Here is a 10,567-nt window from a genome sequence, read left to right on the forward strand (position 1 = left end):
ATATTATATATAATATATAATATATTGTATTATATAAATATATTAACATAATAATTTTATATTGTATATTATTATAATGTAATATGTTATAATATAATATGCAATATATAATATAACATGATATAATGTAATATAGTATAAGTATAACATAATTATAATATAAATAAAACTTAAAATATATAAAATATATTTATAATATAAACTTATAGCTTATAAAATTTATAATATAAATAAAAATAGATAAATTAATATAAATAAATAATACATTAAAATATAAAAGTAATATGTAGATATAAATAAACAATATATGAACATAAAATAAATATAATATAAATATTATATAAATATTATATAAAATATAAAGACCATCAAATTAATTTTTTAAAAAAAAATACTTTTTGGGGATCTTTGGGTGTTTTCTGCTCTGGCAGCTGCAGGACCCTGGAGAAGAGGCAGATGAATTATGTGCTAAAAAAATGTCAGGAATTAAATGGCATCAGGGATGTGATTCCACCACTGCCCTGGGCATCCTTCCTTTTCCAGGAATAATTTTTTCCTGATTTTTTCCCAACCACAGCCCTGGAGTGGCCAGCACAGGGAGAATTTTGGGCAGTGCCAGATCTCAGAGTGCTGCCTGTGGGAAATGGAAATGGTGGAATTCAGGGAGGTGTGAGAGGTCCCTGCCCTGTGGGAGCTCCTGCTTTTCCCTGGCCACGGGGAAGGTGGGAGGTGGTTGGAAGAGAGGAGGGAGTGTCCATGGGAACGGAGGTGGCTGGGAGGGGAAAAGGGGCAGGAAGGGGTTAATGGGAGCTGGGGTGTGCAGAGAGGGGAGAAGGAGGCAGAAATTGGGGTGGGTGTGGGAGGGAAGCCGAGAGCGACTTTGGTGTCTCTGGGAATTCCTGTGCAGGAGCCTCCGCCCAGTGAGGATCCCTCTGTCCCAGGAACGCCTCATTTCCCAGCCTGGCTTTTACCTGGGAGGGTTTTTGTGGGGTTTTTCCCCTCTGGAATGGGGAGGCTCTTTTTTATTCCCACTAAACTCCAATTTCTGACTCTCCTGCCAGCAGGTGACAGCATTCCCTAAAGCAGAGCAAACTGAGCAGAAACTCCCCTCTTCTCCAGACTTCATCCTTCAGACATTCTTCATCCTCTTTACTTTTATATTTTTTTGTTCTACAAACTGATTATTTCAGGTTTTTTTCCACGTGCTGAAGAAGCAAAGAGGGTTTTAGAGGGAAGAGGACACAGCAAGACGACTTCAATCATGATCAGAGCCTCCGACTCAGTGCATCCAGAGCCTTTTCCAGGAGGAACTGGCAGCACAGAGTGCTCCAAGCATCAGATCTTGGATGAGCCATGGGCTGAGGGGGTACAGATTCCCAGGACTGCACATCCAGCAGAAGCTCTGACTGTAGGAACAGCCCACAGAGCTGCTGGCAGCCTTTATGGAGAGGCTGGCATGGATTTAGGGCTTGGGAGAAAAGTCCAGCAAGGGAAGAATGTTCAGGGCCTGGAGGAGGTGATGGGAAAAGAGGAGTGAGAGGACAAGGGGGGGTGGCTTTGGGATGACAAGGAGTGGGCTTAGGGTGGATAAAGGGAAGGAATTGTTCCCTGGGAGGGGGCACAGGGTGCCCAGAGCAGCTGGGGCTGCCCCCGGATCCCTGGTGGTGCCTTGTGCAGGCTGCCCCAGAGCAGAGGCTGGGCAGAGCCACAGAATAAAGCAGGGATTGATTCAAAGCATCTCCTCCATGGATGCACCTTGGGCAGCACCAGAGCCCAGCCAGGGCTGCACCCAAGATGAACCAAAATGGCCCCAAAATGCACGGCCGGGCACGGGCTCTGTCCCTGGGATCAGTTCTGCTCCATTTGCATCTTGCAGTTCATTGTCCCATCCCAGCTTTAGCCCCTGCAGTCCCACCCTGCTTGTTTTTCTCTCTCCAGCCCACGGGGTTTGTGCTCTGGGGCTGAGATTTGGATCATTTGTCCTTGGTGCCCAGCTGGAGCAGGAATTGTTTTGTCTCCCTGCTCTGTGCACAGAGCTCAGCATCCCAGAATGTGAACCCAGACCTGAGGCATCCCTGGCAGTGCCCAAGGCCAGGTTGGACCCTGGGGCTTGGAGCAGCCTGGGACAGTGGGAGGTGTCCCTGCAATGGCAGGGGTGGAGTTGGATGATTTTTAAGTCCCTCCCATCCCAAACCCCTCTGTCCTTCCCAGATATTTTCCCCTGCTCATTCCAGACGTTCCTGCTCAGATCTCTCAGCCCTCACTCAGCAGCACTTTTACCAATCATCTGTGAAATCAAATCCCAACATTTGGTCCCAATTATGCCTCTCCCTGAGCAGCCCCAACCCCACACAGCAGCTCTGTTCTTCTTCAGGTGTGGGATTTTGGGATGCTGCCATTCCCCTTCCAAGGGGATCTGACAGAGCTGCAGAGGGATGGGACTGGGGGTGCTGAGGCTGCTCCTCCTTCCCCATCTCTGTCAGAGAAACTTTTCCATGTTCATCATCTTGGGGTCTCCCTGCAGCTGCTCCAAGCCCAGCAGAAAAGCTGGAATGAGCAAAAAAAAGAAGGGCAATGGCTCCGGGTCTGGATCAGGAATGGAGTGGCTGGCAGGAGCAGGGAGGTCATTCTGTCCCTGTCTGTCCCTGTCTGTCCCTGTCTGTCCCTGTGTCTGTCCCTGGGTCTGTCCCTGTGTCTGTCCCAGGAGCAGGGAGGTCATTCTGTCCCTGCACTGCTGAGGGCACACCTGGAGTGCTGTGCCCAGCTCTGGCCCCTCAGCTTGGGAAGGACCTGGGGACACTGAGCACATGCAGAGGGGCCAAGGAGGCTGGAGAGGGGCTGGGAACACAAACCCTGTGAGGAAGCCCTGAGGGAGCTGGGGGTGCTCAGCCTGGAGCAAAGGAGACTCAGGGCTGCCCTCCTCACTCTGCACAGCTCCTGAAAGGTGCCTGTGCTCAGCTGGCCCTGGGCTCTTTCTCCAGCAGCACTGACACAACCAGAGCACACAGCCTCGAGCTGCACCAAGGGAAATCCAGGCTGGAGAGCAGGGAAAAGGTTTTTCCAGCAAGGGTGAGAAAGTTCTGGAATGGCTGCCCAGGGAGGTGGTGGAGTCCCCGTGCCTGGGTGTGTTTAACAAAGCCTGGATGTGGCACTGGGTGTAGCCACATTTCTCTTCACAGAGAAACACAAGGCACAACTTCCCAAGAATATTTCTGAGATTCACATTCTCTGAACCTCAGAGAAAGGAAAAACAATTCTTGTTTCATTTCCTGCTCCTGTGTTTGTTCACAAGTGGAATGCATGCTGGAAGATGGTTTACCTGAAGAGAATTGAGAATTGATAATTGAGAATTGGGTTCTGGTGTGGTTTGATTCACTGACCAGGTGAATCCAGGTGTGTGTGTCAGGACTGTGGGCTCACAGTCACGAGATGAGTGCAGATTCACTTTAGATGTAATGTAACATAATGTAATATACTATAGAATAATATAGTATCATAAATTAATTAATTAGCCTTCTGATAAGATGGAGTCCACCTCATCATTCCTCCTGGACATTGGGGGCAAAAATATCTACCAGGGTTTAGTTGTGTTGGGACTCCATGGTCTAGAGGGTCTCTTCCAACCCAGTGATTCTGGGAATTCTGGGAATTCTGGGAATTCTGGGAACTGGGGGCAGTTTTCCCTCCTGTGGCTGCTGAGCTCCCAGCCCAGGGGTGTTGGTATTGCTGAGGATCCTGCTGATTTTTCCCCCAGCTGAAAAATCCCAGGAAAAGCCCTGGCCCCGAGGCCTCTGTGCCTGCAACCCGAGAGGATTTGCCTCTCAGAGCATGAAGAATTAAAAAGGTTCACAGATTTCTTTCTGTCTGGAAACTGGGTATAAATTGGGGCTCTTCCAATGCCTGGGAAAACCTGATCCTGGTGCTCCTGAAAGGAGAGGAACCTGTTTGTGTCTTTTAAGTTTTTGCCATCTTTTCTGCGGGGGCTGAACTCCCCAAATCTTCCTGTTTGTGCTCCAGTTATTTGTGTTTTCCACTTGAAATGTTTTCCTTGCTGAGAGCTGAACCAGGAAAGCTCCATTTTGAAGGGAATTATTTCTCTGTGAATTTTTCCTCCTCAAGATTTCAGTTTTGAGCACAATAATGCTGAATTTTGATGATAAATAATGTCAGGATTTGTCTCAGCATAAACTTCTCCCCTTCAGCCACCAAAAGTAAATAAATAAGCTGGGCAGGAGTTTTTGTTTTGATTACTGCCAAGCTGAAATAAGGGATTTTGAAGTGTTGTTTGCTGAGGGAAATGGAAAAGGGCCAGGTTGGAATGGGAATGGCTGTGGGATCTCAGCCTGGTCAATTGATCTCCTTCAAAATGGTACTTTGGGCTCACTGAGTGCTCCTCTGCAGGGCAGGAGCTGCAGGAGCCTCTGGATGGTTTTGTTTTCCCCTTTCCAGTGGGGTTGCACCAGCTGGATGTGCTTAAAAATAAACAGCAGGGCAGGAGAGGAGGTGTTGGCTGTGTGCTCCAATATTCCAAATCTGAAATCTCTAAAAAATCTTCAGCTCTGCTCTGGGGTGGATTTTACAAGAAGGGAAAATTGACAGCCAGGAACAGCCAAATCAGAGTTCCTTGCTTGGGTCAGCAGGAATAGCACCAAACACTGTCCTGCTGCAATATTTTACTGGATAAAATACGAAATTCTGAGCAGAGAGTGCAGGAAAAAGATGGGTTCTTGTCCATGGAAATCCTTGGAATGGGAAATCCTGTGTAGTGGTAAAGGGTGGGCATAAAACAACTGCACTTTATGCCCAGGCAGGGTTTTCCACCAAAAAAATTGGAGAACTTTGCCAGGAGCTGGGATGTGCTGGTTCCTGGAGCAGGGGGTGGTAAATTCACCATTGTTTCTGTAAATTCACCAGTGCTTCTGTTCACTCTCAGCTTCCCAGAAGGAGGGAAGGGATTTTCCAGAACATCACAGAATCATGGAATGGTTTGGGCTGGAAGGGACCTTAAAGCTCACCCAGGGACAGGTTCCACTGTGCCAGGCTGCTCCAGGCTGGCCTTGGGCACTGCCAGGGAGCCAGGGGCAGCCCCAGCTGCTCTGGTGTGGCTGTGGGGGTTCCTGCCCTCGGGTCTTTCCTGTCAGTGTTGAAGAATTTATGTGATACTGCAGAGAAGGGATTATAAGAGAAAATAGAATAAAATCACTGAAATTCACAAATTATTTCAGCAGTCGGGATGAAGTAATTCAAGAGCTGGAACATTAAAATTTCACTTTCAAGCCATGTCAAATATGAAGAGTATTGAAACTGATTCCTTGTCCTTTTTTCTTCTTTCTCGTTTCTGCAGGAAGAGAGGATTTTCACTTCTAGAATTTCTGCTTGGATAGCTCAAGATGAATTTTGGAGTGAGGTTTTCAATATGATCTATAAATCCCTGAGGGTAAGGAGCACAGGCAGAGCTGTGGTTTCACCTTATCCCCTGCACACACAGTCTTGCTATAAAAATAATTATTGTAATGATATCCTGTAGTAGTAACAACTTCCAGCATTGTTTCTGAGCTTTATCAGAAGGATCCAGGTGGAAAATTCTTTCTGATGAAGAAATTCAGGCTCATGAGCCTTTGCTGGGAGCAGCCACACGATGGCAACGTTGCTAATCCTTCATTTTGTTCATGGAAGCAGCTCCTGGAGCTGGGCTTTGCCTCAGAACGAGGAGTGGAGCTCTGGAGTTCTCTGGGCTTTCAGGGAAACTTTTCCTTCATGGTTTGACCTGGAGAGGGACATTTCCCAAGGGATGGAGTGATGGGAAAAGAGGGAATGGTTTTAGGATGAGGGAGGGCAGGGACAGATGGGATTTTGGGCGGAGGGTGGTGAAGCACGGATTGCTTGGAAGGTTTTGGACTTCCCTGGATCCCTGGCAGTGCCCAGGGCCAGGTTGGACCCTGGGGCTGGAGCACCTGGGACAGTGGGAGGTGTCCCTGCCATGGCAGGGGTGGCTCTGGGTGGGCTCTGAGGTCCCTTCCACTCCAACCATTCCAAAATTCCATGCAATCAAACCATTGTGAGACACTTTGTGGCTCTCATCTCAACATGGGCAGGTTTTTAAGAGGCAGGAGGAGAAAATGCCACTTTCCTCTTTTTTTCCCCTCCTTTTTTTTGCTTGTTTTCCCCCCTGTAAAAAGCTTGAACCCATAAAAGGCTTTTCCCTGGTGACAACCAAGCAATTCCTGAAGTGGTGCAGCTCTGAAACAGGAGAACAGGATCTGGCACTGCTGAAGGAGCTCAACCAAGTTCAAGCAAGATCCTCTTAGATCTTGGACATGATAAATATGGGCGAGTTTTGGTGGAGACTGGAAGAAAAATGTGTCCTTTCAGCCAAAGTAACTCTTATCCCGACAAACATTTTGCTGGATTGTTATTTGAATGAATATTTAATATAAAACATGCAACCTGCTCTAATAAGAGCACATTCATAATTTTGAGCAGGCAAGCCCTGTCCAAAATTCCCCTGGCTTTGCTCTGGGTAAGGAATAACTTAAGAAGGAAATGTTGGACTGCAGCAGCTCTTGGCTGAAGGACACAGTACAGCAGGAACAGCTGTGGAAGCAGATTTACTGCAAGAAGTGAGGCTGCTAAAATCCTGACAGTACTTTGATTTTTTTCTGCCTTTTTTTTTTTTTTTATGAAAAAGTCCAATATAGAGTTTATGACTTTTCATACAGTTATTTATTTTAGGAATAAGAGAGCTGCCAAACACAGCAGGTAGTTAATACCCAATTCAGACTGTGTTTAAATAGGGAAGGAGCTATTGGCTGCATCCTTTGGGATTCTGTGATTAACCCACAGGGAGCTGGAGGTGGCTTTTTCCAGAGGCTTTCGGGTGAAACATGAGTGGGAGTTGGCCCCCTTGGGGTGGAGTGAAGTTGGAATCAGATGTAGCAGATAATTCAGCTCATCCTGAAATGATTTCTCTACTGAAATGAGCTTTTCCTTTGGACATGGGAGATGGAGCTGCTGGAGATAACCTGGAGCTGGGATGGAGATTCAGTCTCTGCCTCTGTTCCAGACATGGATCTTTCCTGCCAAGGGTGGTGAAGGTTCTGAAGAGTCAATCCCAGCTGAGGGAGCTGGGCAGGGGCTGGAGAATCCCTGAGGGAGCTGGGCAGGGGCTGGAGAATCCCTGAGGGAGCTGGGCAGGGGCTGGAGAATCCCTGAGGGAGCTGGGCAGGGGCTGGGGCTGGAGCAAAGGAGGCTCAGGGGCCCTTGTGGCTCTGCACAAGTCCCTGCCAGGAGGGCACAGCCGGGGGGGTCGGGCTCTGCTCCCAGGGCACAGGGACAGGAGCAGAGGGAACGGCCTCAGGCTGGGCCAGGGCAGGCTCAGCTTGGACAGCAGCAGCAATTTGCCCATGGCAAGGGAGCTCAGGCCTTGGCAGGGGCTGCCCAGGGAGCTTTGCAGTGCCCAGCCCTGCAGGTGTCCCCTGCAGGTGGCACTGAGTGCTCTGGGCTGGGGACAAGGTGCCCATGGGGCACAGCTGGCACTGCATGGGCTGGCAGGCCTGGGCCAGCCCCAGGGATTTGGGGTTCTGTGTCTCCTGTACTCAGGAAGGAGGCTCAGGCTGCTGGGCCCCAGCTGAGCTGCCCACGAGTCCTTGGTGGGACCCTGGAGGGTGATTGTGATTCTCCCTGAGTGTCCCATGCCAGGCAGAACTTTGGGATCAGCTCCAGAGGCTCCATGTGTGACCCCTGCTGCTCCCAGTCAGCTCTGGCATCTCAGGTTTGGGGGATGAGAGGGTTCAGCCTCAGGTTTGGGGGATGAGAGGGTTCATTCCCAACCCACAAGGGGCTGGGGGCCTCTGGTTAGTGCTGAACAGTGGCCACTTCTTTAAACCCCTCTGGTGAACTTGGCAGCATTCACTGAATTCTTATTTTTGCTTGGTGCTCATCATGAAAAAGGAGGGATAACAATCCTTGCATCCCTCCTGAGTGTGCTCTGAGGTTAAATCATGGAATCCCAAAATTATTTGGGTTGGAAGGGATCTTAAAGGTCACCTCATTCCAACCCCCTGCCATGGGCAGGGACACCTCTCAGGAGGTGATGGAACTCATTAAGCAGAAAACAAAGAATTCAACAAAGTTGGCCAAAACACATCTTCAAAATGTGTTGCAGGAGGAACAGAGGAAACTTTGGCTGGGGCTGGGAAAAGAGAAGCAGCTCTGGCAGCGGGATTGACAGGAATTGCTGCAGGTCTGGTCACACTGAGGGAGAGCTGGAGCCGATGCCCAGACACCATAAAAGCTCCAGAGGAAGGGAAGGTGTTGAGTCCATGGAGTGTGAGCTTCTCTAAAGAGCAATATTCTCCTGTTTGGGCCTTGGAAGCAGCGAGACATTCCAGAAGTTCTGTTCACAGCCCATTTCTGCTTTCATGGATCAGTTTGCTCGTGTCTGCCACGTAACTTCTGCCAGGAGGCAGAACCACAGCTGGGAGAGCCCAGACTGCTTTGGGAGTCTGGAGAGGAGGAGCTGAGGCTGTGGCAGAGCCTGAGGTGCCACCACTGGGGTTCTGCTGGCTGCACTGCATATTCCAGTGCTTGGGATGTGCTGCTGGCCACGGGATCAGCTCCACGAGCCCAGGGATACCAAACGGGGGCATCTGCCTGGATCCAGATTCCAAAGACTGGATCCAGGTTCCAAAGGCTGGATCCAGGTCCCAAAGATGGGTCCAGGTTCCAAGAACTGGATCCAGGTTCCAAAGGCTGGATCCAGGTCCCAAACACTGGATCCCAGTTCCAAAGACTGGGTCCAGATTCAAAAAACTGGATCCAGGTTCCAAAGACTGGATCCCAGTTCCAAAGACTGGATCCAGGTTCCAAAGGCTGGATTCAGATTCCAAAGTCCTGATCCAGGTCCCAGAGACTGGATCCAGGTTCCAAAGACTGGATCCCAGTTCCAAAGACTGGATCCAGGTTCCAAAGACTGGATCCCAGTTCCAAAGTCTGGATCCAGGTTCCAAAGACTGGATCCAGTTTCCAAAGGCTGGATCCAGGTCCCAAAGTCGGGATCCCAGTCCCAAAGTCAGGATCCCAGTTCCAGAGTCTGGATCCAGGTCCCAAAGTCGGGATCCCAGTTCCAGGGTCTGGATCCCAGTTCCAAAGTCTGGATCCAGGTTCCAAAGGCTGGGTCCAGGTCCCAAACACTGGATCCAGGTTCCAAAGGCTGGATCCAGGTTCCAGAGTCTGGATCCAGGTTCCAAAGGCTGGATCCAGGTTCCAGAGTCTGGATCCAGGTCCCAAAGTCGGGATCCCAGTTCCAGGGTCTGGATCCCAGTTCCAAAGTCTGGATCCAGGTTCCAAAGGCTGGGTCCAGGTTCCAGAGTCTGGATCCAGGTTCCAAAGGCTGGATCCAGGTTCCAGAGTCTGGATCCAGGTCCCAAAGGCTGGATCCAGGTTCCAAAGTCTGGATCCCAGTTCCAAAGTCTGGATCCAGGTCCCAAAGTCTGGATCTCATCCCAAGACTGGATGAGTTGGGAGCTCCCAAGAGCCTCACCCCAGGGCTGAGGGAGTGGCAGTTCTGGTGGGGCACCTGCCAGCTCCTGGTGCCAGGGGTTCTGTGGGCTCTGGATCCAGCACAGCCCCGTTTGTTGCGTGCCCAGGTCACACAAAGAACACTTGGATGGTACTGGAGATGGGAATTCCTTTCCTTTGCTCTCGGTTTTTTCCTCCTGCTGGCAGCTTGCTTGGTGGTTTTCCCTTGCAGAGGACGCAAGCACCAATTCCACAAAACTCTAGAAAACATCAACCAGTGCAAAGCTGATTCCCTGAGTTCACAGTGCTCAGTGGAAGGAAAATATTTTACTGAACTGTCCCAATTTCCAGATTCTTCTTCCTCTGCTCCCTTCCAAGAGTGAGTGGGCTTAAAATGGTCTGACTTTGCAAACAGGATGTAACCCAGATCTGGTGTTACTTTATCTGTGCTATTTTATCTGTGTTATTTTATCATCATGGGTTTCACAGAATCATCCAGGTTGGAAGAGACCTTCAACATCATCCAGCCCTGCCATGGCAGGGACACCTCCCACTGTCCCAGGCTGCTCCAGCCCCAGTGTCCAGCCTGGCCCTGGGCACTGCCAGGGATCCAGGGGCAGCCCCAGCCTCTCCCAAGCACTTTAACTCTGATTTTCAAGGCTTAGTGATGCTCCTGAAATTTTGCTCTCTGTGTTTTCCATGGAGTGATAAAATGTGACCAAGTGGAACAAAGAGGCAGCTCAGGGCAGGGTGGAAGGCTGGAATTGCTCTGTCCAGGATCCCTTTTCTCCCACAGAGAGCCATGAAAAGCAGCTGAGGTTCATTAGCAAGGCAGCCTAATTGGGCTGGGATTGCCAGGGATAGCAACAGTGGTGATAGCCCCAGCCTGGATGGATTTGAGAGCACCCCTGCTGATCAATACCAGTGATTATGACATTTTTAAAATAAAATTGCTTGTCCTTGACTCCAGTGGAAGGGAGATCTCCCTCACACATCCCACGGGTTGCAGCTGCTCTGCTCAATACCAAACACTTTGTGAAATGGCCAG

At 49.6% G+C, this 10,567-nt stretch overlaps 1 protein-coding gene across 1 annotated transcript in view; it reads left to right on the forward strand.

Moving 5' to 3' along the window:
- DOP1B (DOP1 leucine zipper like protein B) overlaps nucleotides 1–3,488 on the forward strand; it is a 121,820-nt gene extending 118,332 nt beyond the window's left edge. Inside the window, exon 29 of the mRNA XM_071430118.1 lies at nucleotides 2,933–3,488. The gene's annotated coding sequence lies outside the window, so the exon portion shown is untranslated. The remainder of the gene's footprint in view (nucleotides 1–2,932) is intronic.
- The last annotated feature ends 7,079 nt before the right edge of the window (nucleotides 3,489–10,567 follow it).

Source organism: Agelaius tricolor, unplaced genomic scaffold, assembly GCF_023055355.1.
Source record: "Agelaius tricolor isolate 1412-34295 unplaced genomic scaffold, bAgeTri1.0.p SCAF_7, whole genome shotgun sequence".
Lineage (NCBI taxonomy): Eukaryota > Metazoa > Chordata > Aves > Passeriformes > Icteridae > Agelaius > Agelaius tricolor.